The following is a 27,540-nucleotide window of genomic DNA, read 5'->3' on the forward strand; positions in this document are numbered from 1 at the left end:
TTTGATGAAATATATCACTTACTGATTCTTACAGTATTAGATCTTAGAATTAGTGCAGTGATACCAGCATTTACTCTGGTTGATGTTCACATAGCATACTCTTTTGGAGCCTCATCCTTTAAATATTTGTGTATCTCATATTTAAGGAAACCTTCAGTTAAGCAATATATGCTGAAATTTCTTCCCATTATGTCAATGTTCAGTCTATTTTGTATATTATATACTTCAAGTATAGATAATAAGTAAATGTTCTTCCTATCTGCCTAAATCTTATGTACATGCCAAATACTGAAGCAGACATCTCTTTGTTCTAAACATTTTGTAAATACATTTTTTTTTGTACTGTAAACAGCCATACATACATATTGTATTTTTGCCTTGGGAGCAGAAACAATTTAACTTGATTTTAGTTTTAGCAAGTGGCAGCCACATACACTGCATTCTCCTTATGTGGCATATTAGGTAAGTATACATATCACCCTTAAACATACATATCACAACAATTCTGAAATCAGCACAGTAACAAGAAAATTCTACCTGTGAGCAGAGTGGCACGTGAGGGTGATAACAAAAACTGACTTTCTAAATATTTGGGCAAAAATTCTGCAGCTCCAATAGTAGCCAAGGCCTCTGTGGCTTTGCACATTGAGTAGCACATCAGCAGTGGGTTCCTCAACAGACTCTGAAACAGGACAGGTCATATCACAATGACTTTATCTCATCATGTACTATTGACCAATATGCAGAACTTGCTTCCTGTATTCTAAACAAAAAGTTTATAACTATGTAACCCAAACTACATAGACCTCTAATAGACACATCTCATATGAGACTTGTAGTTTTGTTTCTCTGCAGTAAACATAGCTATTTTATTTTTTATTTTTTCTATTTTTAAGTTATTTTATTTATTTACATTTTAGTCATTGCCATCCCTCAGTCCCCCTCTCACAGTTCCTTTCCTTTTCCTCCTCCCCCTTGCCTCTGAGAGGGTGCCCCCATGCCCTATCAGGCCTCCCCCTTCTCTGAGGCCTCAAGTCTTCTGAGGATTAAGCATATCTTCTGCCACTGTAGTCAGATCAGACAGACCTCTGCCATATATGCCTCAGATTGGCCTGTGTATACTCCTGGTTGGTGGCAGTTTTGGGGAGCTCTCTGGTGTCTGGGTTAGTTGAGTCTGTTGGTCTTCCTGTGGGGTTGTTCCCCCTTTCAGCTTCTTCAGTCCTTTCCCTAATTCAACCTTAGGGGTCTCTGACTTCAGTCCAATGGTTGGGTGTCTCTGTCTCAGTCAGCTGCTAGTAGGGCCTCTCAGAGGACAGCTACGCCAGGCTCCCTTCTGTAAGCATATCATCAGTAATGTCAGGCCTTGGTGCACCCCAATGAGATTGATTTCAAGTTGGAAGGGTCACTGGACTGCCATTCCTTCACTCTCTTTTATTTTTGTCTCTGCAGTTCTTTTAGACAGGACCAATTCTGAGTCAGAAATTTTGACTATAGGGTGGTAACCCTGTCCTTCCACTTGAGGGACTATATGTCTTCTCATAGTGGACTCTCTGAGTTCCCTCTCCCCAATGTTGGTCATTTTGGCTATGGTCACCTCCAATGAGTCCTGAGAGTGTCTTACCTCCAGGGTCTCTGGTACTTTCTGGAGGTTCCCCCAACCTCCCACCCCCAGAGGCTGCTTATGATCTGTCAGTTTCTTGAAAATATTTTTCAGTGCCTTATTAGATACGCTTATATTGTGCATTTACCTAACTCACCTGGTAAGTGCTATATAATTTTGAACCGTGTCACATATTAATCAGTTCTTAGGATTAAATTCTAATGTCATCTTCAATTTCCCATTGTCACAAATGTGGTTACAATAGACCCCCCTATCATGTACTTTTGATCTCCTATGAAAGTATCTTTAGAATTGTGTACATTTGGAAGGGTTGTTTTGTTTTTGTTGTTGTTTTTGTTTTTTTGTTTTTTTGTTCTTTTTTTTGTTTTTGATATTGGAGATTGTGGTAGTTTGAATATGCTTATCCCATAAGGAGTGGCACTGTTAGAAAATGTGGCCTGTATTGAGGAAGTGTTTGGGCTTTGGAGATTTCCTTCTATGCTCAGGCTCCACCCATTGCTGAGGAGATCCTCCTCATAGCTCCCTGAAGATGCCAGTCTCATCATAGCTGCCTCTGGATCAAGATGTTGAACTATCACCTCTATATCAGCAACCGTGTCTGCCTGGACATTGTCAGGCTTCCTGTCCTAATGATAATGGACTGAACGTCTCAACCTTTGCAAGCCAGCCTCAATTAAATACTGTCCTTTATAAGAGTTGCCTTGGTCATAGCGTCTCTTCCCAGTAATGGAAACTCGAATTAAGCCAGGGCTTATGAATAATTTATTTGATTGTTTGTCCAGATTTCCCTCCTGATTTTATCTTTAATTAAAAACACTTCAATATTTGAGAGTCCAGTTTACTTAATGAAGAGGGTATCCTCTAAGACTCACCAGAAAAGTATTTCACATTTGGCAAGACCTACAATTCCATCATTATTGAGCATCAGAAGGTTTTAAAATTTCCAGTAAGGATATATCTGAGTATTCTAAAACCTAGCATGTAATAACACTAATATTATAGCAAAAAAGCCATGAGATAGTTCCATCCTTCAGACTGTGAGCACTTTTTAATAAACCCCAGGCACAGCTGAGAGAAATAAGCCTCATGCCAATTTTGGGTTGATGAGTAAAACTGTTAAAGTCAATGCTAAAACAATATTAGAACTTTTTATTAAGTTTTTTTGGAATCAAAGCATCCAGTGGCAATTTGAAACACTGATGAGAACAATTGAAGTAGACACACACATACAAAATAAAATGCTGTACATGATAATGACAGGAAGAATTAATGCTGAAAAATGAATAAGAAATCTATATATTTAATGCAACTTCAACCACAATACCAGTCATGTTATTTCTGAACTATCAAAAACAATATTGAAATTCCTAAGGTACACAAAAAGATGCCAATTAATCTGTAATACAACATGGCTAGAGGTGTCAGTATACTTGATATCAAGGCATACTATAGAGACATGGTAGAGAAGCATGACACAGATAGGAGACACAGACTATAGTGAGTCAAAGACAGAGCTGTGAAGGTTCATTTATCTACAGCCAGATGACTTTTTTATTTATGAAGGGTCAAAAAGTACACAGTGAAGAAGAAACAGGTTACTCAATTTACACATAAATGTCCACTGACAGTTAATTGAAAATTGGCCCCATCTTTCATTCTGTAGAAAAAGCCAAATCAATAGTGATTAAAATGTAAAATACAACTAGAAAGTATAAATTTGCTAAGATGGAACATAAAGGCTACCCTGTTTCAGTCTGAGCAAGGATGATATATATATATATATATTGTCTACAACTCCAAAGGCACAGAAAACAGAAGCAATGTAGATAAGTGAGATCGTATTAAAAAAAAAAAAAAGAAGTTTCTGTTAATGAAAGAAAAAAACCTGAAAGATGGAATTAACATAATCCTGAAACACCTCCAAAATCATGTTACTAGGTTTCAGTTTCAATAGGCAGCATGAGAGTATTACAGAACTGCAAATTATATTTGCATGTATTTTTATTTAGATGTCATTCATAAGTCTTGACTTATTACTTATAGTTTGACCTGGGCCTTAGTAACTAAAGCTTTTAAACTGAAAAAAAACAAAACAAAACAAAACAAAAAACAAAACAAAAAACCCAAATGGAATGAAGATACAACTTTTGAAAGGGATAAAATACTTGCTTAATATTCTTCTTTCTAAGGACTAATAGACAAAACAGGTAAGGTTCCAGAGAACCTTTAAAAAAGGTAATCCAGTTTAAAAGTGGACATATGTTCTGAGTGTGCCTTAAAAGAAATATAAATAACTAAGAAATGATACATATAATGTGAAAGATAATTAGCCATCATAGTAATGCAAGGACCTCCACATAAAACCGAATGTATTGGAATTAATGGAAAAGTGGGAAAGAGTCTTGAATACATGGGCACAGGGGAAAAGTTCTATAACAGAACACCAATGGCTATGCTCTAAGATCAAGAATTAACAAATGGGACCTCATAAAAATGCAAAACTTCTGTAGGGCAAAGGACACTGTCAATAGGACAAATGGTAACCAATAGATTGGGAAAAGATCTTTACCAATCCTACATCTAACAGAGGGCTAATATCCAGTATATACAAAGAGCTCAGGAAATTAGACTCTACACAATCAAATAACCCTATTAAAAATGGGGTACAGATTTGACCTTAGTACAAGGAGATAGGAATGGATCAATTCACATTCTTCTACATGATGACCGCCAGTTGTGCCCATGGAAGGAGTTACAGAGACAAAGTTTGGAGCTGAGACGAAAGGATGGACCATCTAGAGACTGCCATATCCGGGGATCCATCACATAATCAGCTTCCAAACGCTGACACCATTGCATACACTAGCAAGATTTTGCTGAAAGGACCCAGATATGGCTGTCTCTTGTGAGACTATGCTGGGGCCTAGCAAACACAGAAGTGGATGCTCACAGTCAGCTATTGGATGGATCACAGGGCCCCCAATGGAGGAGCTAGAGAAAGTATCCAAGGAGCTGAAGGGATCTGCAATCCTATAGGTGGAACAACAATATGAACTAACCAATACCCCCCCCCCCCCGGAGCTCATGTCTCTAGCTGCATATGAATCAGAAGATGGCCTAGTCGGCCATCAGTGGAAAGAGAGGCCTATTGGTTGTACAAACTTTATATGCCTCAGTACAAGGGAATGCCAGGGCCAAGAAGTGGGAATGGTGGGTAGGGGAGTTGGTGGGGGAGTGTGTGGGGGACTTTTGGGATAGCATTGGAAATGTAAATGAGATAAATACCCCCCCAAAATGGGGTACAGAGCTAAAGAAAGAATCCTCAACTGAAGAAAGCAAGAAGCACCTAAAGAAATCTTCAATATCCTTAGCCATCAGGGAAATGCAAATCAAAACAACCCTGTGTTTCCACCTCATACCAGTCAGAATGACTAAGATCAAGAACTCAGGTGACAGCAGATGCTGGCGAGGATGTGGAGAAAGAGGAACACTCCTCCACTGCTGGTGGGATTGCAAGCTTGTACAACAACTCTGGAAATCAGTCTTGCAGTTCCTCAGAACATTGGACATAGTACTACAGAAGGACCCAGCTATACTACTCCTGGGCATATATCCAAAATATTCTCCAACATATAATAGGGATACATACTCCACTATGTTTATAGCAGCCTTATATATAATAGCCAGAAGGTGGAAAGAACTCAGATGTCCTTCAGGAGAGGAAATGATACAGAAAATGTGGTACATTTACACAAGAGAGTACTACTCAGATATTAAAAACAATGACTTCATGAAATTCTTAGGCGAACATATGGAACTTGAAAATATCACCCAGAGTGAGTTAATCCAATCACAAAAGAACACACATGCTATTCACTCCAGGATAAGTCAATATTAGCCCAAAATCTTGGAATACCCCAGATAAAATTTAAAGAACACATGAAGCTCAAGAAGAAGGAAGACCAAAGGAAATGCCAGGACAGGGAAGCAGGATTTGGTGGGTTGGTAAACAGGGGGAGGGGGAGGGGGAGGGGATAAGGGGATTTCAGAGGGAAATCCAGGAAAAGAGATAATACTTGAAATGTAAGTAAAGAAATTATCGAAGGAAGAAGAAGAAGAAGAAGAAGAAGAAGAAGAAGAAGAAGAGGAGGAGGAGGAGGAGGAGGAGGAGGAGGAGGAGGAGGAGGAGGAGGAGGAGGAGGAGGAGGAGGAGGAGGAGAAGAAGAAGAAGAAGAAGAAGAAGAAGAAGAAGAAGAAGAAGAAGAAGAAGAAGAAGAAGGAAGAAGAAGAAGAAGGAAGAAGAAGAAAGAGGAGGAGGAGGAGGAGAAGAAGAAAAAGAAGAAGAAGAAGAAGAAGAAGAAGAAGAAGAAGAAGAAGAAGAAGAAGAAGAAGAAGAAGAAGAAGAAGAAGAAGAAGAAGAAGAAGAAGAAGAAGAAACAAAATACTCAAGGAAGCAAATATAGAGACAAAGTGTGGAGCAGAGACTGAAGGAAAGATTATCCAGAGACTGACCCACCTGGGGATCCATCTCATATACAGTCACCAAATGCAGAAACTATTGTGGAAGCCAAGAAGTACATGCTAACAGGAACCTAAAATAGCTGTCTCCTGAGAGACTCTGCAGAGCCTGACATATACAGAGGCAGATGTTCGCAGGATATCATTGAACTGATCACAGGGTCCCCAATGATGGAGTTAAGAGAAAAGACTGAAGGAGTTGAAGGGGTTTGCAACCCCATAGGAAGATCAACAATATCAACCAACCAGAGCTCCCAGGGTCTAAATCACCAACCAAAGAGTACACATGGAGGGACCCATGGCTCCAGCCGCATATGTAGCCAAGGATGGCCTTGTGGGGCATCAATGGGAGGAGAGGCCCTTGGTACCATGAAAGATTGATAAAGAGGAATGGGAGGGCAGAGAGGCAGGTGTGGGTGGGTGGGTGGGTGGGGGGCACACCCTCATAGAAGCAGGAGGAGGGGATGGGATAGAGGGCTTCTGGGGAGGAAATTTGTTAAGAGGATAACATTTGAAATGTAATAAAATAATTATCCAATAAAAAGAAAGGAAGATACAATGATATGCCTCTTATCCCTGTTAAAATGATGCTTCAATCTACATATAAAATTCTCCCCACATGCCCACTTAGTTGCTAAACTAATGGTGCTCTTTCGGGGGAATTTGGATCTTTTGCGAGGAGGAACGGTTACCTGGAGAGAGGATGCCCCCACAAGGACAACTTTGAGCTTTATATTCTAGCACTACTTTCTCTCTCCTTTCTGTTTATGTAACAAGACATGATACTATGAAGGCATTTCAGCTACATGTCTTCCCCTCCCATATACGTGCCTATAGCTCATGCCTTCTCTGTCATGATAGAATGCATTTTCCAGTCCAAAACAAAACTTAATTAAAGTCTTACTGACATATAATCACTTACTTCAAAGGATTCATGATTTAATAAAGAGAATTTGAAGAATAGTTGCAGGTAAGAATAAATCTTTTAAAATAATATATCCACTTATTTTTGGAAGAATTCAACAAATTCACATGTACTTTGACAAAGTCAACTGAATCCAAATATAAAAATGTGAACTCCAGTAGTTAGACAGGTTCTCCAGTGGAGTGATAGGGACACCAATCCACCTTCAAACAAACAACACAAATAACAAACCATCTAGGGAAAGATAGTGAGAGTTCTCTAAAGCAGAAAAAAATGACTAGTAAATATTTTTAAAGTAATGGGGTCTTTTCCCTAGTGAAGGTTATTTCTCTTGCTCTCAAGGTTTCTTAATTGCCTGTAGTTCTTTCTCTACAGGTGACAGAGAGAAGCAGGATTGGGGATACATGGAAAGGGAAGAAATGGAAAGAGGGAAGAGCCACATCATACTTTAATTTTAAAATAATATCTTAAAAGAAATGGGATATTTTGAGTAGGACCATAAGCAAAAAACAAACAAACAAATATCTCCAGGAAAGTGAAAATAACCGGAAATCGGGACGATAGAGATGTAATTCTAAAGTGAGTTAGAAAAATTCAATTGGGAGCTGAAGGGGTCTGCAACCCTATAGGTGGAACAATAATATGAACTAACCAGTACCTCCCAAAGCTCGTGTCTCTAGCTGCATATGTAGCAGAAGATGGCCTAGTCGGCCGTCATTGGGAGAAGAGGCCTTTGATCTTGCAAAGATTATATGCCCCAGTACAGGGGAACGCCAGGGCCAGGAAGTGGGAGTGGGTGGGTAAGGGAGCAGGGCAGGGGGAGTGTATAGGGGACTTTCGGGATAGCATTTGAAATGTAAATGAAGAAAATATCTAATATAAAAATTATTTTAAAAAGAAAAATTTAATTGATATTTTGAAGACTTTTGGATTCAGAGTGTAAAATTCAGTGGACATGAGTAAAAACTCTATATGATAATTACAACCATGCAATCTATGTGCCAAAAAGAATTTTTTAAGTAGAGCAAAGAACATTCAAAGTAGGACTACAGTATTGGAAGGGGCTTTCTCTGAATCCTGGAGTCTGTTACTTCAGGAGGCGTGTTTCTCACCTACAGAAACAAAGGATTTTGCATTCAATATTGTGATTTGTGGGTTTGAGTGTGAGAGGATATGTTGACCCAGGTTCTTCCAATTCATATCATCTTGTTAATTGTCATATTTATTTCTTCAGAGAGAATAAACACAAAACTACATAAAATCAATAAAAAAAACCAAGTCAAACTTATGGCTGTGGCATTATCTGTTACTAGCACTAGGCAGGTCTTTAGGTATTCCAAATAAGGGGGTTCTTTCTTTCCATTATGACAAAACTAATCTAATAGGAGACCCCAAAACTTTCACCCAAATTTAGGAAACATTTTTGTTATTTGCTTAGCGCTATATGAAGATTAAGCAGGTCAACCTAACTGATTTGTAAAATATTTTAAATAAAATGTATAATATTTTAAATAAAAATATATTACTATACCCAAAGTGCATGAAACAAATCCTGTAAATTATATCCATATTTCATATTCTTAAGCTTCTTGTAAAAGGCAAGAGGTTCCTTTTCTTTCTGTTGCTTTGGCTTGTGTGCACCTAGAGGTTATCAATAAAATAGTTTTATGATTATGTTGAAGTTGGTAAGAAAATATAAATCATGTATTTGTACACATTGTAGTAATCCAAGTTATTCATGGAAATACAAGAGAGTTATTTTTAAACAAACCAAAACCAAGGTATGTTTTAGAATGCAAACTCTTCTACTGCAGTGCTTTGCAAAAGACACTGCTGTAGAAGGCGATTGTGTAATTTCTCAAATCTGCACTGCCCAATTCTGAAGTCAACCACTATGGATCTCTTCTACTACTACTAGGTTTCTTAATGTTCATTTGTGCTGAGTTAATTAGTTCTAATGTAATGTAGAACTCAACAGCCAAATTCAATAAATAACATGGCACAGCCTTAAAATGCACCCCCCCTACACACACACAAATATCACAAAGTATTTTGTGGTATGAAAGGAATAATCAAATAAGAACTTACTTTTTTGTAATAGTACATAGTAATAATGTAATAGCACTAATAGTAGAAGTAAACGTAGCTATAACATTTTCATTTCCATATTTATCATTACACTTTGTCTTCCTTAACATGCCTTTATTCAGTGACCTCTCCTAGCCCCCTTATCTTTTGTTCCCACATAGCTCCTATTCTCCCTTTATGTCCCATCAGTGTATGCCATCTCAGCATTTTTCCTGCAAGTGTTATGCGTTTTCCTTACATCTAAGTGAAGTATCACTCAGTTACACAATTTGCTTATTGAGTCATTTGTTGTTGGGTTTCTAGGCTGTTTTTATATTATGGATCTTGTTGTTCGTGCAGGAACAGTAATGAAGGTTTCACTTGATGGTTACATAAGTGTCATTGGGACCTTCCTTAATGATAGATATTCTAGATAGTGGAAGATGGAATCTCAAAACAGTTTCAACTAGCATTTCTCTGCTGAAGGTGTTACAGTTATGTGCAAACATTTTAGGTTAGTATAAAGAGTAATCAACTTGTAACTTATTTTCATACACATATGTGACCAAGTTCTGTTCTTTCTTATTCCTTTTCCCTTTTGCTCTCTCATACACCACCACCCCTTCCATTTGATTTCTATCTCCTGCAACTCTTATGTTTTGCTTATGTATTTTCTGTATTTCATTATTGAATATGCAGCTTCCTTAAGCTCTTTTTAGACACTCACATGATCATCTTGTCAAACCACAACCCTCCCTCTATCCTACACATGAACACACAAATACATACATGAATGCATGTACATGCACATGCACACATATGTGTACAGACATACATACTTTTAAATTGGCATTCTACATATGGATGAAAAACACATTTGGCATTTGATTTTTTTAGTCTTGATGATTTGACTTAACAGAATTTCTATTTTCATCAGTTTTATTAAAATGTTTATGGTTTAATTTTCATTTTTAGCTGAATAAAATTACAATTTAAATAGGTCTAGGGATTTCTGTGGTATCAGGCAAAGAAACAAACCATGAAAAAGTGGGAATGCAAATAATTCAAATTGGCTTGGTCAACCTGGATTAACCTTGGAAAGTCTCATGCCTAGCAGTTTATTGTCAGCATATTTAAACACAATATAATTTGAAAAAAGTTTCCTGGTATAACACAATCCATTATGCACAAGGAGGCTCTAATTGAATCCAAACCACATCAGAGTACATGTCATTTCTCCCAAGATGATGGGTTCTGGAGATATACTACCTGTATTAATTAGCTCAAGGGTCTAAGGAATAGTCTGTCCTGCATTCAGTTGTACAGACAGCATGGAGTTCATTTTGATTATTAGCCACTTCTAGTCCTGGAGGTAGGAGCTTAGAGCATCTCTTGGCAATATGGATAATGTGAAAATCATTTAGACTATTAGGTATCTTATATCCTCATTACGGAAGCTTTGGGGAGTCCCTGGCTATAAAGATAATGGAAGAGTCACTTAGAATATTAATCACCTCCAGTCCTTGTTTTTGAAGCTTAGTAGGTTTGTAGAGATGGCTCAGTAGTTAAGACCACTGAGTGCTCTTCCAGAGGTCCTGAGTTCAATTCCCAGCAACCACATGGTGGCTCACAGCCATCTGTAATGGGGATCTAATGCCCTCTTCTGATGTCTTTAGACAGCGTTGGTATACTCACATACATGTAGGAGCTTAATATAGCCTGGCTCAACAGGTAATACTGATCACCAGGCTATTAATAACCTCCAATTCCCAACTTTGTGGATGGAAAAACTTCTCCCATTTCTTTGAGAAGTCAGTCCTACATGCTTAACATTCCTGGTTTGCCCACAGACCTGTGGGTACAAGGACCTTCATGCTCCCAACACATAGGTACCATACTTTATCCCATTAAACTATTTGTAAACATCTAGATTTGATCTATCTTCTAGCTACTGTAAATAGTGATGCAGTAAGTAAAGGTATACAGATATTTCTGTGATATAATCCATCCAATATATGTAGACATACCATTTTGGGGCACTCTGTAAAAGTTGTCCTTGTGTAATTCAAACACTGATTTCTCTGTCCTCATAATTGGTTCAATATGCACACATTATTGTTATGGTTCTTCAAAAATATCCTGTCTCGAGTTTGTGTAAACAATTCCTACCATTTAGTCTCTCTACTTATTCTTTATCAAACTGATCACTCAATGGTTGGACAGAAGAAAAAATAGGACAGGACTTCCAGCAGCCAGGGGAAGGAGAGAGAGAGCAGAAGGGACATTCAGATATGCTATGAGTAAGGACTATGAAAGAGTTCATAGAATTCAGCTGAAGAATGGAAGGCTCTAAGTGCAAGTATTAGATTAGCATAGAGAGTAAAGATATTGAGGTAAACCTTGGAAATGAATCTTGGTCTCTCTGTCTCATTATTGGGGACTAGTTAGGATAAATAATTCACTTTATAGGCATACATATGGAAGAGTGGTATAACAAGGTCACATGGTAATTTCATTTTACATTTTAAAAAGATTTTTAATTATGGTCTCTCTCTGTGTGTATGAGTATGTACACATAAGCACTGCCTGTGGAGCCTATAGGTGCAAGCAGTTATGACCAAACTCATGTTCTGTGCAAGAGTGGTATTCATTTTTAACTGATAAGACATCTCTCCAGCCCCTTATTTTCATATTTTTTGAGAAACCTCCAAAGTTTATATATAGCTATATAAGTTTATGTTGTCACCAGCAGAGAATTAGGGTTTTTATTTCCCCACATTATCACTTGCACATTTCTCCTGATTACAGCTATTCTCACCATGTTGAAATGGAACTTCAATGGTTTAAATGTTTAATGCAAAGGTTTAATTTTCATTTTCTTAATGGGAAAGGATGTTGATCAATTTTCAAATATTTACTGTCCATTTTACAAACTGATTATTTGAGTTTTAGCATAGGTCCTGTTAATCATGAGCTTTCCTTTCTCAGAACTGTCCCAGCTATGTCGCAGAGGCTTGGGTACATTGCACGTTTTCATCACTCATTTCCGTTTGTACTTCTTCAGTAACTGAATGTTCAGACATCTCCCTGACCACTTTAGCTCTTTGCCTGCTTACTCTTGCACTCACTAGCAAGTCCATTTCTTCACACTAATTTGAAACTCCTACTTGAGGGTTCTAATTCCAACTAAAGACAAGCTGACACATTCAACCTTGTGGACAGAAAAACTGCAGAGTTCTTGGACTATATTCAAGATGTCCATTTTTGGGTTAGCTGACCACTTTGTACATCATTCTAATTAATCCTCTCTGTAAAAATTTCATTCTATAAGTTCTGTTACTCTAGACAATTCTGACTCACACACTCAAAAACTAGATTTGTGTATATTTTCTTGAAAAAAACAATATCACACTTTAAATAAAAGGATATATTAACAGTAAATTATGAGTAACACAAATATATGCTAATGAAGCTGTAGTACATAAATATTAGGATGTGATATTGCTTGATTTGGTAAAAAAACGGATACTTGAACATACATTTCTTTCTACAGAGCAATACAAGTAGGTGAAGCATATTCATAAAGAGGTGTAGTTTATCTGTGCTATGAAAATTGAAGTTGAAGACATAAATTATTACAACAAATTGATTATATTTTGATACTCACCAGGTAAACGATGTGGAAAACATAAAAATGGGAAAAATGTGAACCATGCGAGCAGAGTGGCAAACAGAAAACCAACAAACCAATTGAACTGCCACAGAAGAAAGTTGTCATTTACCCTTGAATAGAGAAAAGGAGGAAATTTCAGTCAGGCACACTTATAAAACAAGTCATAATTACTTGTGAGAATGGGAGAGTTTTCTGAAATTTGCATTCATTTGTAATTTGTCACTCTTAATTTGGGGGCTTTGCTGATAAGAGCTGGTTGTTAGTTCTCAGTGACATGACTCAGGTACCAGGTGTTCCTGCTTGTTCTTATTTCAAGTTTTCTTCAATTTAATTTCTGCCCATGGAAAACCCAAGTCTTGCTTCTTTCTCAGGCTTTTCAAGTCTTTGCACCTGGGCCTCTATAGCATGAAGCATTGTATTTTAGGTTGCACAGTTTTTCTAATTTATGGCATCTTGATATCACATGCCATCACAAGGTCCCTTGTGCTAAGCATACTTTGTATTTTTGTGACCTTTCCAGTTTTCCTATGGGGCCCATTTGCAGTCTTCTTAAGGTTTCCTTTACTTCTCTCACAAAGCTTAGTAGCTGGTAAGGTAGAAATGTAATAGTGATTCTTCAACTAGACGTATGAATACAAGTTCTTTGATCATTATCGAAATGTCAAATTCATCAAGAATAATAATTATGTTTATTTTAAATAATTCCCATTTTTAGTTTAGCATTTTCTTATGTTCATTTATTTTATGTTATGTATATGAATGTTTTCTCTGAATGCCTGTAGTGTACCACATGCAGAGTCCATAAGAAGTTGTTGGAGACCCTGAAACTACAATCAGATGGTTGTGAGCCATCACATGAATGCTAGAAACCCAATCAATACAGGTTCTTTGAAAGACCTGTATTCATTACAAGTATTCATTACTGCTAATTCATCCTTTTAGCTCTAAGAAAAGTAATTTTCTAAAGCTAGACCTTGATAAAGTGATAAATCTATCAAAGTTGATAACCATAATAATTTGTGTGGGCGTGTAGACAATATACAATACAATTTAAAATATTAAATTGGAATTTTAACACAAATTAAAAAAAATATGTCCAACCAGTAAGAAGGACACATGCTCCACTATGTTCATAGCAATCTTATTTATAATAGCCAGAAACTAGAAAGTACCCAGATGCCCCTCAATAGAGGAATGGATACAGAAAATGTGGTACATTTACACAATGGAGTACTACTCAGCTAAAAAAGAATGAATTTATGAAATTCCTAGGCAAATGGAGGGACCTGGAGGGCATCATCCTGAGTGAGGTAACCCAATCACAAAGGAACTCTCACAATATGTACTCACTGATGAGTGGATATTAACCCAGAAACTTAGGATACCCAAGATATAGGATACAATTTGCTAAACACATTAAGCTCAAGAGAACGAAGACCAAAGTGTGGACACTTTGCCCCTTCTTAGAATAGGAAACAAAACACCCATGGAAGGAGTTACAGAGTCTTACCCGCGTTTCGGCACCAACTCTTACCCGCGTTCACGCAACCGGCCAGGAAAGACGCAACAAACCGGAATCTTCTGCGGCAAAAGCTTTATTGCTTACATCTTCAGGAGCCAGAGAACAAGAGAGCAAGAGTGCAAGAGAGAGCAAGAAAGCAAGAAAAAGAACAAGAAAGCAAGAGAGAGAAAGCAAGAAAGCAAGAGAAAGAACAAGAACAAGAAAGCAAGAGAAAGAAAAAGAACAAGAACAAGAAAGCAAGAAAAAGAACAAGAACAAGAAAGCAAGAAAAAGAAAAAGCAAGAACAAGAGAGAGAGAAAAAGAATGGCAAAACCCCGTCCCTTTTAAGGAGAATTATCCTCCGCCTAGGACGTATTACTCCCTGATTGGCTGCAGCCCATCGGCCCAGTTGTCATCATGAGAAAGGCAGAACACATGGCAGGAAAACTGCCCCTGCACGTGTGCAGATTATGTTTACTACTTAGAACACAGCTGTCAGCGCCATCTTATAATGGCAAATGTGAGGGCGGCTCCCAACATCTCCCCCTTTTCTTTTAATAAGAGCAATAGGCCACCCATATTAATGAGAGTGGAGATAGAGGTCAAATCCCCAGTGTGCAGGTAAAGGAGCCATGTACAGGATTAGCTCTTAGGCTCACAGGCTTTTACCCAGAGCAACCCTGACCTGCTCCCGTGTCGTTTTTCCTGGGGAGAAGGACACTTGGACACTCAACCTTCTTGAAAGATGACATGTCTCCCTAGAATAGGCTCATATATGCTGCAGAGCCCTTCTACTGCAGTGCTTAGCCGTGCAACTCTCTCGGGCTGCTGAAGCACACTCACTCTATCCCGTGCAATGAGACTAGCCTTGTGGGGTGCAAGAGCTGAATGGCCAGCGACCTATTGCTTAAGCATAGATAACCATATATCAGGGGAAGCACCATGTTCTAGAGCTGCAAGTGCCTGGGCAATAACCACCTTGTCTCTCCTAGTTTGGGCCTTAAGCTTACAGACCAACCAAAGAAGCAACACTAATCCACAGCAAAGTGTATCTCCAAATAATATCAATCCCACCCATTCTTTAAAGAAGGAAAATGCTGAGGAGATCCAATTGGGTAATCCTTTGGTCAGGGACAGGTCCAAGCGCGTGGAGTTGACCTGAATGATGGCAAGTCTCAATTCCCGAAGGGTCTGTTCAAATTCAGCCGTCCAATTCTGTAACATATACTGAGAAAGACTTTTTGACAAGTTAGCTGCCCTAGTAAATTTCTCATACTGAATGGAAGTAACGCATAATGAGAGGTCCCCCAAGCTCCCGACAAACCCTGAGCCAGTCTTGTAAACCTTTGTTCTTTCTTGAGGCTATGGCTGCTCAGCACTCCTGTGTGGCTTGCTCATAAATGAGCTATTCTACCAGAGGTGCGGCTTGCTCCAAATCTGCAAAAATACTCTCTGCTGCCTCTGTCATTCTGGCCACAAAATCTGAGAATGACTCCTGAGGTCTCTGGACGATCTTTGTTAGTTGTCCAGTGGCTTCACCTGCTTGGGAGAGCGCCTTCCAGGCCCTAATAGCCTTTTCATCTGATTCAGAACTATTAAGAACTGGCTCCTTGAGCTCACCTAGTGATGAGTATAGGCTCCTTCTCCTAGAGACCTCCGCTAATTGATCTTTTTTCTTTTCTTTTTCCTTCTCCTTCCTTCTAATCTCTCCCCAGGTATTCTTACCTGACCTAAACTTTTCCTCAGGTTCAAGACCCGTGGAAAGGCCTGTATACTTATTTTGTGAACCATATTTCCTCTTTGCTCCTACTCTCTCTCCCTGCTTTACTTCTGATAGATTGCCCTGAATTTTATCCAGAATTTTCAGCCCTGCCTTAACCGCTTGATAACATGTGAAAAGGAACATAAAGGCTCCTAACACTAGAGAAAGTTCAAGGCCAAACATACCTTGTAAAGCTATTTCCCACTTTACTTCTGATAGACTGTCTTGAATTTCGTTAGAAAGTTCAAGGCCAGACTTACCTTGTAAAGCTATTTCCCACTTTACTTCTGATAGACTGTCTTGAATTTCGTTAGAAAGTTCAAGACCAGACTTACCTTGTAAAGCTATACTTACGGGTACCCTGTTCCCCAGCTGAAGAGTTCTGAATTCACGCAGTTGAATCCTTCTCAACAGTCTGTTTTACGGGAACACTTCATTACCACCGTTCCCCAGCTGAAGAGTTCTGAATTCACGCAGTTGAATCCTTCTCAACAGTCTGTTTTACGGGAACACTTCATTACCATGACCCGCAGTTCTGGTTCCGGAATGAGGGATCTTCCTTGCGCCGGTGATGGTAACCGTCCCAGGTTTTCTCGTCCCGGGTCTTCTTGTCCCGGGTTTTCTCGTCCCGGGTCTCCTCGTCCCAGGTCTTCTCGTCCCGGGTTTCAGCACCAACTCTTACCCGCGTTTCGGCACCAACTCTTACCCGCGTTCGCGCGACCGGCCAGGAAAGACGCAACAAACCGGAATCTTCTGCGGCAAAAACTTTATTGCTTACATCTTCAGGAGCCAGAGAACAAGAGAGCAAGAGTGCAAGAGAGAGCAAGAAAGCAAGAAAAAGAACAAGAAAGCAAGAGAGAGAAAGCAAGAAAGCAAGAGAAAGAACAAGAACAAGAAAGCAAGAGAAAGAAAAAGAACAAGAACAAGAAAGCAAGAAAAAGAACAAGAACAAGAAAGCAAGAGAGAGAGAAAAAGAACAAGAACAAGAAAGCAAGAAAAAGAACAAGAACAAGAAAGCAAGAAAAAGAAAAAGCAAGAACAAGAGAGAGAGAAAAAGAATGGCAAAACCCCGTCCCTTTTAAGGAGAATTATCCTCCGCCTAGGACGTATTACTCCCTGATTGGCTGCAGCCCATCGGCCCAGTTGTCATCACGAGAAAGGCAGAACACATGGCGGGAAAACTGCCCCTGCACGTGTGCAGATTATGTTTACTACTTAGAACACAGCTGTCAGCGCCATCTTATAATGGCAAATGTGAGGGCGGCTCCCAACAACAGAGACAAAATTTAGAAGTGTAACGAAAGGATGGACCATCTAGTGATTGCCATATCCAGAGATCCATCCCATGATCAGCTTCCAAACGCTGACACCATTGCATACACTAGCAAGATTTTGCTGAAAGGACCCAGATATAGCTGTCTCTTGTGAGACTATGCCAGGGCCTAGCAAACACAGAAGTAGATGCTCACAGTCAGCTATTGAATGGACCACAGGGCCCCCAATGGAGGACCTAGAGAAAGCACCCAAGGAACTAAAGGGAACTGCAACCCTATAGGTGGAACAACAATATGAACTAAGCAGTACCCCGGAGCTCTTGTCTCTAGCTGCATATGTATCAAAAGATGGCCTAGTCAGCCATCACTGGAAAGAGAGGCCCTTTGGACTTGCAAACTTTATATGCCCCAGTACAGGGGAACGCCAGGGCCAAAAAGGGGGAGTGGGTGGGTAGGGGAGTGTGGGGGGGTGGGTATGGGGGACTTTTGGTATAGCATTGGAAATGTAAATGAGCTAAATACCTAATAAAAAATGGAAAAAAAAACTTCAAGCAACCACAAAAAAAAATGTCATGGGTCACACTAAAATATAAAAAAAGAAAAAAACTGTAACTATGAGGATATTTTATTTATTATGAGATTCTTGGTTACCAATAATTGTTAAAAGGTATATAAAATACAATCAAAGACAAAACCACAAAAAGTATTAATTGCTTTAAAAAATTTCAGAGTGAAACCTCAACCCCTCATTGTAGTAAAACCCAAAAGAAAGTAGTATCAAAAGACTCGTGTACACTTAAATATCATCAATGTCATAAGCCATAGCTTTAGTCAACACTGTGTAAACAAGTACAATCTGAAAGTGTTTCCTCTGAAATTGAGAACCTAAAGTGAGTGTCCACTCTCTGCATATTTCCTTCCACCAGAGAGCTCTTAGTATTAACCTAAGCAGCTGGTTGAGGAAAAGAAGTAGGAGAAAAGCATACATAGGAAAGGGGGGAAAATCCAAATACATTTAAAGGTGATAAGATCTACACATAAAACACCCTACAGGCTCAATCTAAAAACTCTTGAGCCATTATGACATCTTGAGCCATTATTTCTGGCCAAGTATCAGAATAGAAAATTGACATATAAAGATTATTCTAGGCCCCCAACACACATACAGCAGAGGACTACCAGGTCTGGACTCAGTCAGAGAATATGCACCTAACCTCAAGACATTTGGGGCCCCAGGGAGTGGGGAGGTTGGTTGGTTGGGGATGGGGATGGGGGTATCCTCTTGGAGACTGGGGGAGGAGGTATGGGATGGAGAAGAGTCAGAGGGTGGACAGGGAAGGGGATAAAGTCTTGACTGTAAAAAAAGTTTAAATACTAATAAAAAAAGATTAGTAAGTTTCCTAGAACCAATTCAAAGCACAGTGAGTAAGCAATCAGGAAAATAACCACATTCAGTTATTCATTTGCACTAAAGTGTAAAGAGCCTAGGGAAAATATAATGAAGGTTAAGGACACTATGATGAAGTACACAAAACATTAGAAAGTAGAAAATCGTCATGGATTGGAAAAAATAATAAAATAAACTAGTAAAAGCTGAGTTGACTTTTGTATACATGAGTTAAGAGAATTAATATTGTGAAAACAGGTTTATCACTGAAAGTGTTCTATAGATACAATGCAATACTAATCAAATTTTAATGGATTTTTTTTTTGGTTTGTTTTACAGAATCAGAGGAAATATTCTCAAATTCAGGGGGAGACACAAAGACCTTAAACAGCTAGAGTATATGAAGAAAGGAAATACTTGAGAAACTGCCACACTGTATTTCAAAATGTACTGCAGATTCCTCATGCCCTAAATTTCAGTGCACTTATCTAGTGCTGAATTTATATAGATAGATACTGTTTAAGTTTGGATTTGTCATCTACTGTAGTATTTTCTCTCTTTCTGGGGACTGAAAGATTTTTGGCTATAGTACTCTGATCTGGCACCTGTGGTGTCTAATACTCTGTAGCATGTATGTTAAGGCCTTTATGGCTTTTAGAGTCTTCATTGAGAAGTAAGGTGTGCTTCAAATAGGTCTCCTTTATATGTTACTTGGACATTTTCCCTTGCATCTTTTAATATTCATTCTTTGTTCTACATGTTTAATGTTTTGATTATTATGTGGCAAGGAAACATTCTTCTCTAGTCCAATCTATTTGGTGTTCTATATACTTGTACCTTAATAGGCAATACTTCTTTTGCTTAGAAAAATTTCTTCTACGATTTATTTTGAAAATATTTTATGGGATTTTTAGTTGTGATTCTTCTCCTTCTATTCCTATTATTCTTAGATTTGACCCTTTCATAGTGTGCCAGATTTCCTTGATGTTTTGTATCTGGATATTTTATATTTATTTTTTTCTTTGACTAATATATCTGTTTCTTCTATCATATTGTTAATGCCTGTGATCCTCTCTTCCATTTCTTGTATCCTTTTAGTGAAGCATGCCTTAGTATTTCTGTTTGAATTCCTACATTTTTCATTTCCAGATTCCCTTATCGAACAATACACATTAAGAGTGGGAGATGTCAACCCTCTACTCTCACCAATAAACAGGACATCCAGACAGAAACTAAACAGAGCAATAATGGAACAAAGAGTTGTTATTACTAATAAGGAGTTAACAGATATTTATACAATATTTTAGCAAAACACAAAAGGATATACTTTCTTCTCAGTACCTCACAGAACTTTCTTCAAAACTGACCATATACTCAGCCACAAAGCAAGTCTCAAAAGATTCACGAAAATTGAAATAACGTTTCATATTTTATCAGACCACCATGGATTAAAGCTAGACTTCAACAGCAGCAGAAATGACAGAAAGCATACATACCCATCAAAACTGGACAACTCAGCCGGGCAGTGGTGGCACACACCTTTAATCCCAGCACTTGGGAGGCAGAGGCAGGTGGATTTCTGAGTTTGAGGCCAGCCTGGTCTACGGAGTGAGTTCCAGGACAGCCAGGGCAACACAGAGAAACCCTGTCTCAACTCTCTACTAAATGACTACTGGATTAAGAAAGAAATAAAGAAATTAAAGACTTCAATAATTCAGTGAAAATGAGTTCACAGCATAACCACTCTTATGGGACAAAGTAAAAACACTGCTAAGAGGAAAGTACATAGCACTAAGGCCTTCATAAAGAAATTAGTGAGCACTCATATTTGTGACTCAAAAACATATCTGAAAATTCTGGAAAAGAAATGTGCAAACACATAGAAAAAAATTAGATGGCATGAAAAAGTCAAACTCTGGGCTGAAATGAATAGAGACAGAGAACAATGCAAAGAATCAATGAAAGAGAGAGCTAGCTCTTTGAGAAAGTCCACAAGATAGACAAATATTTAGTCAAACTAACAAAGAGTCAGAGAGAATGTCCAAATTAACAAAATCATAACTGAAAAGGGGGGTACTAGAGAGATGGCTCAGCGGTTTAGAGCACTGACTGATCTTCCAGAGTCCTGAGTTCAAGTCCCAGCAAGCACATGGTGGCTCACAACCATCTGTAATGAGATCGAATACCCTCTTCTGGTGTGTTTGAACACAGCTAAGGTGGGTGTACTTAATACTAAATTAGTAAATAAATCTAAAAAAAATGTTTATAAAAAAAAGAAATGAAAAGGGGGACATTATAGTCAATAGGAAAATCATTAGTTCTTACTTCAAAAACCTGTATTCCATAAAATTGGAAAATCTAAATGAAATGGATAATTTTCATGATAGGTACCACACACCAAAATGTAAATACCCCTGTAATGCTAAGGCAATAGACCACAAGCTGGACTATAGAGCAATACTGATAAACATTGCATGGTACTGATACAAAAACAGACAGGTTTATCAATAGATTTGAATCGAAGACCAAGAAATAAACCCACATACCTCTGGACACCTGATTTTGACAAAGAAAATAAAACTATATAAGGAAGAAAACTTTAACAAATGGTATTGGTTTAACTAGATGTCTACATGTGGAAGAATGCAAATAGATCCTTATTTATCAACCTGTACAAAACTCAATTACAAGTGAATCAAAGACCTCAACCTAAAACTGGGTGCATTAAATCTGATAGAAGTGAAAGAAGGGAATAACTTTAAATGAATTGTCACAAGAGACAAATTCCAGAAGAGAACACCAACAACTCAGGCACTATGATCAATAATAAATGAGACCTCATAAAGCAGAATTGGTTTTGTAAGACAAAGGACATCTTCAAACAAACAAAATGGTAGCTTACATAATGGGAAAAGGTTCTTTTTCCAACTCCACATCTGATAGAGGGCTGACATCCAAAATATATAAAGAACTGAAGAAATTAAACATCAACAAACCAAATAACCAAATTTTAAAAAGGGGGATATAAATCTAAATGGGGAATTCTCAGAGAAATTTCTAATGGCTGAAAAGCAGTTAAAGAAATGTTCAAAGTCCTTATTCATCAGGGAAATGCAAATCTAAACAACTGTGAGATTTCATCTTATACCTGTCAGAATGGCTAAGATCAAAACCTCAAGGGACAGTTCATGCTGGTGAGGATGGTGAAACATGGGTGACACTACTCCAATGATGGTGGGAACTTTTACAAACATTTTGGAAATCAATTTTGTAGTTTCTCAGAAAATTGGGACTCTACCTACTTCAATATTCATCTATACCATTCCTGGGCATATACCCAAAAGTCATTCCACTCTCATTAACTATGGACACCCGTTCAATTATGGACATTTGCTCAACTACGTTCATAGAAGTTTTACTTATAATAGCCAGAAACTGGAAACAACTTAGATGTCACTTAAGTGAAGAATGGATAAATAAAATGCGACTCATTTACACAATGGAATACTACTCACCTGTTAAAAACAATGACACAAAATTAGTAGGCACATGGATGGAATGAGTAACCCAGACCCAGAAAGATACACAAGGAATATACTTATTCATAAGTGGATATTAGTCATAAAGTACAGGATGTTCATGCTACAAACAACATATCCATAGAAGTTAAGTAACAAGGAGGGCCCAAGGGAGGATGCTTGAATTGTACTGAGAAGGGAAAATTGATTAGACCTGGGGAGGGGTAAAGGGAGGTGACTGGGTGAGGGAGTGATTGGAATGGGAACAGTAGGGATGAGGTGGTAGGAGGACAAAGAGAAACAGAACTGAGAGAGGGAAATGAAATCAAAACAGGGCATCTCTGGTTCAAACTACAAACCTAGGAATCAGAATTTCTCAGAATTCTATGAGGATGATTCTAGCTAAGGATCCTACCAATGGGGGCTATGGAGTCTGAAACAGCCATCTCCTGTCACCAGGAAACCAACCCAGCCAAGATATTTTTACCCACAATTTGTCCTGCCTGCAAGATGTGCATGGGTTAGAGATGGAGCAGAATTTGAGGGAAGGGCCAACCAATAACTGGCCCAGCTTGAGACCCATGCCATGATAACCAATGCACCCCTGACATTATTAGTGATATTCTGTGACACTTGCAGACAGGAGGCTAGCATAACTGACATCAGAGCACCTTCACCTAGAAATTAATGGAAACAGATACACAGACACATAGCTAACTTTAAGCAGAGCTTGAGGAATCCTCTGGAAGAAGAGGAAGAGGAGTTGAAGTAGCTAGAAGGGTCAAGGACATCACAAGAAAACCTAGAGAATCAAATAACATGGGCCCATAGGGCCCCATAAAGACTGAACTCCCAAACAGAGAACAGGCAAGGGATTGACCTAGGACCTCTGCATATACGTAACAGTTGTGCAGCTGAGTCTTCATGTGGGACTCTTAAAGCAAGAGCAGGGGCTATCTCTGACTACATTGCCTGCTTTTGGATCCCTTTCTCCTATCTGGGCTGCCTCTTCTAGCCTCAGTAGAAGACGATGCGTCTAGTCTTACTACAATTTGGTATGCCAAGGGTGGTTGACATCCATGGGAGGTCTTATACTAAAGAGAAAGTGAAGAGGGGTGTATGGATGGAGGAGAGGGGAAAAGGAGGGAAGGGGAGAAGTGGAGTGAGAGCAAACTCTTGTGAATGGGATATAAAGTAAATAACTTAATAAAAGGAAATTAAAATGTAAAATGTATGGCATTGGTATTAAAAAGACACATTAATCAATGGAATCAGACTGACAACTTATGTATGTACAAACATTGAACTTTTGACTAAAAAACTAAAACTGTATACTGGAGAAAATACATTATTTCCAAAAAATTGTGGTGGTAAAACTAGATAGCTGCATGTACAAGAATGCAAATGGATCCTTTGGGAATTCATCTCCTGCCAATATAACAAACAGCAGCATGTGCTGATAGAGTACACAATGGTACATTATTCATCTGTTAAAAATGAAATTATGACACCAGATTTTTCACCAGAGACTATGAAAGCCAGAAGAGCCTGGACAGAGGTTATACAGACACTAAGAGAACACAAATGCCAGCCCAGGCTACTTACCCGGCCAAACTCTCAATTACCATAGATGGAGAAACCAAAGTATTCCACGACAAAACCAAATTCACACATTATCTTTCCACGAATCCAGCCCTTCAAAGGATAATAACAGAAAAGAAACAATACAAGGACGGAAATCATGCCCTAGAACAAGCAAGAAAGTAATCCCTCAACAAACCAAAAAGAAGACAGTCACAAGAACAGAATGCCAACTCTAACAAAAAAATAAAAGAAAGCAACAATTACTTTTCCTTAATATCTCTTAATATCAATGGACTCAATTCCCCAATAAAAAGACATAGACTAACAGACTGGCTACACAAACAGGACCCAACATTCTGCTGCTTACAGGAAACCCATCTCAGGGAAAAAGACAGACACTACCTAGAGTGAAAGGCTGGAAAACAATTTTCCAAGCAAATGGTCTGAAGAAACAAGCTGGAGTAGCCATTCTAATATCGGATAAAATCAACTTCCAACCCAAAGTTATCAAAAAAGACAAGGAGGGACACTTCATACTCATCAAAGGTAAAATCCTCCAAGAGGAACTCTCAATTCTGAATATCTACACTCCAAATGCAAGGGCAGCCACATTCATTAAAGACACTTTAGTAAAGCTCAAAGCACACATTGCACCTCACACAATAATAGTGGGAGACTTCAACACACCACTTTCACCAATGGACAGATCATGGAAACAGAAACTAAACAGGGACACAGTGAAACTAACAGAAGTGATGAAACAAATGGATCTGACAGATATCTACAGAACATTTTATCCTAAAACAAAAGGATGTACCTTTTTCTCAGCACCTCATGATACCTTCTCCAAAATTGACCACATAATAGGTCACAAAACAGGCCTCAACAGATACAAAAATATTGAAATTGTCCCACGCATCCCATCAGATCACCATGGACTAAGGCTGATCTTCAATAACAAAATAAATAATAGAAAGCCAACATTCACTTGGAAACTGAACAACACTCTTCTCAATGATACCTTGGTCAAGGAAGGAATAAAGAAAGAAATTAAGGACTTCTTAGAGTTCAATGAAAATGAAGCCACAACATACCCAAACTTATGGGACACAATGAAAGCATTTCTAAGAGGGAAACTCATAGCTCTGAGTGCCTCCAAGAAGAAACGGGAGAGAGCACACATTAGCAGCTTGACAACACACCTAAAAGCTCTAGAACAAAAGGAAGCAAATTCACCCAAGAGGAGTAGAAGGCAGGAAATAATCAAACTCAGGGGCGAAATCAACCAAGTGGAAACAAGCAGAACTATTCAGAGAATCAACCAATCGAGGAGCTGGTTCTTTGAGAAAATCAACAAGATAGACAAACCCTTAGCCAGACTCACTAAAGGGCACAGGGAAAGCATTCTAATTAACATAATTAGAAATGAAAAGGGAGACATAACAACAGATCCTGAAGAAATCCAAAGCACCATCAGATCCTTCTACAAAAGGCTATACTCAACAAAACTGGAGAACCTGGATGAAATGGAGAAGTTTCTAGACAGATACCAGGTACCAAAGTTGAATCAAGATCAGGTTAATGATCTAAACAGCCCTATATTCCCCAAAGAAATAGAAGCAGTCATTAATAGTCTCCCAACCAAAATAAGCCCAGGACCAGATAGGTTTAGTGCAGAGTTCTATCAGACCTTCAAAGAAGATCTAATTCCAGTTCTGCACAAACTATTCCACAAAATAGAAACCCAACTCATTCTATGAAGCCACAATTACTCTGATACCTAAACCAAAAAAGACCAAACAAAGATAGAGAACTTCAGACCAATTTCCCTTGTGAATATCGATGCAACAATCCTCAATAAAGTTCTTGCTAACCGAATCCAAGAACACATCAAAACAATCATCCATCCTGACCAAGTAGGTTTCATCCCAGGGATGCAGGGATGGTTCAATATACGGAAATCCATCAACGTAATCCAGTATATAAACAAACTCAAAGACAAAAACCACATGATCATCTCGTTAGATGCAGAAAAAGCATTTGACAAAATCCAACACCCATTCATGATAAAAGTCTTGGAAAGATCAGGAATTCAAGGCCCATACCTAAACATGATAAAAGCAATCTACAGCAAACCAGTAGCCACCATCAAAGTAAATGGTGAGAAGCTTGAAGCAATCCCACTAAAATCAGGTACTAGACAAGGCTGTCCACTCTCTCCCTACCTATTCAACATTGTACTTGAAGTCCTAGCCAGAGCAATTAGACAACAAAAGGAGATCAAGGGGATACAAATTGGAAAGGAAGAAGTCAAAATATCACTTTTTGCAGATGATATGATAGTATATATACGTGACCCTAAAAATTCCACCGGAGAACTTCTAAGCCTGATAAACAGCTTCAGTGAAGTATCTGGATATAAAATTAACTCAAACAAGTCAATGGCCTTTCTCTACACAAAGGACAAACAGGCTGAAAAAGAAATTAGGGAAACAACACCCTTCTCAATAGCCACAAATAATATAAAATATCTTGGCGTGACTCTAACTAAGGAAGTGAAAGATCTGTATGACAAGAACTTCATGTCTCTGAAGAAAGAAATTAAAGAAGATCTCAGAAGAAGGAAAGATCTCCCATGCTCATATATTGGCAGGATCAATATAGTAAAAATGGCTATCTTGTCAAAAGCAATCTACAGATTCAATGCAATCCCCATCAAAATTCCAACTCAATTCTTCAATGAATCAGAAAGGGCAATCTGCAAATTCATCTGGAATAACAAAAAACCTAGGATAACAAAAATTCTTTTCAAGGATAAAAGAACCTCTGGTGGAATCACCATGCCCGACCTAAAGCTGTACTACAGAGCAATTGTGATAAAAACTGCATGGTACTGGTATAGCGAGAGACAAGTAGACCAATGGAACAGAATTGAAGACCCAGAGATGAACCCACACACCTATGGTCACTTGATCTTTGACAAGGGAGCTAAAACCATCCAGTGGAAGAAAGACAGCATTTTCAACAAATCGTGCTGGCACAACTGGCTGTTATCATGTAGAAGATTGCGAGATTACTATCTCCTTGTACTAAGGTCAAATCTAAGTGGATTAAGGAACTCCACATAAAACCAGAGACACTGAAACTTAGAGAGGAGAAAGTAGGGAAAAGACTTGAAGATATGGGTACAGGGGAAAAATTCCTGAATAGAACAGCAATGGCTTGTGCTGTAAGATCGAGAATCGATAAATGGGACCTCATAAAATTGCAAAGCTTCTGCATGGCAAAAGACACTTTGTCAATAAGACAAAAAGACCACCAACAGATTGGGAATGGATCTTTAACTATCCCAAATCGGATAGGGGAGTAATATCAAATATATATAAAGAACTCAAGAAGGTAGACTCCATAAAATCAAAAAAACCCATTAAAAATGGGGCTCAGTACTGAACAAAGATTTCTCACCCGAGGAATACCAAATGGCAGAGAAGCACCTGAGAAAATGTTCAACATCCTTAATCATCAGGGAAATGCAAATCAAAACAACCCTGAGATTCCACCTCACACCAGTCAAAATGGCTAAGATCAAAAATTCAGGTGACAGTAGATGCTGGCGTGGATGTGGAGAAAGAGGAACACTCCTCCATTGTTGGTGGGATTGCAAGCTTGTACAACCACTGTGGAAATCAGTCTGGCGGTTCCTCAGAAA

The 27,540-nt window shown here is 38.5% G+C and overlaps 1 long non-coding RNA gene across 1 annotated transcript in view; it reads right to left on the reverse strand.

Moving 5' to 3' along the window:
- The window catches only part of Slco6b1 (solute carrier organic anion transporter family, member 6b1), a 91,385-nt gene that overhangs the window by 46,304 nt on the left and 17,541 nt on the right, over positions 1-27,540 (reverse strand). Inside the window, exons 5-7 of the long non-coding RNA NR_120500.1 lie at positions 12,799-12,914; positions 8,596-8,705; positions 538-682 (exon numbers count right to left, since the gene is read on the reverse strand). This is a non-coding gene — a long non-coding RNA (solute carrier organic anion transporter family, member 6b1). The remainder of the gene's footprint in view (positions 1-537; positions 683-8,595; positions 8,706-12,798; positions 12,915-27,540) is intronic.

Source organism: Mus musculus, chromosome 1 (assembly GCF_000001635.26).
Source record: "Mus musculus strain C57BL/6J chromosome 1, GRCm38.p6 C57BL/6J".
Taxonomy (NCBI): domain Eukaryota; kingdom Metazoa; phylum Chordata; class Mammalia; order Rodentia; family Muridae; genus Mus; species Mus musculus.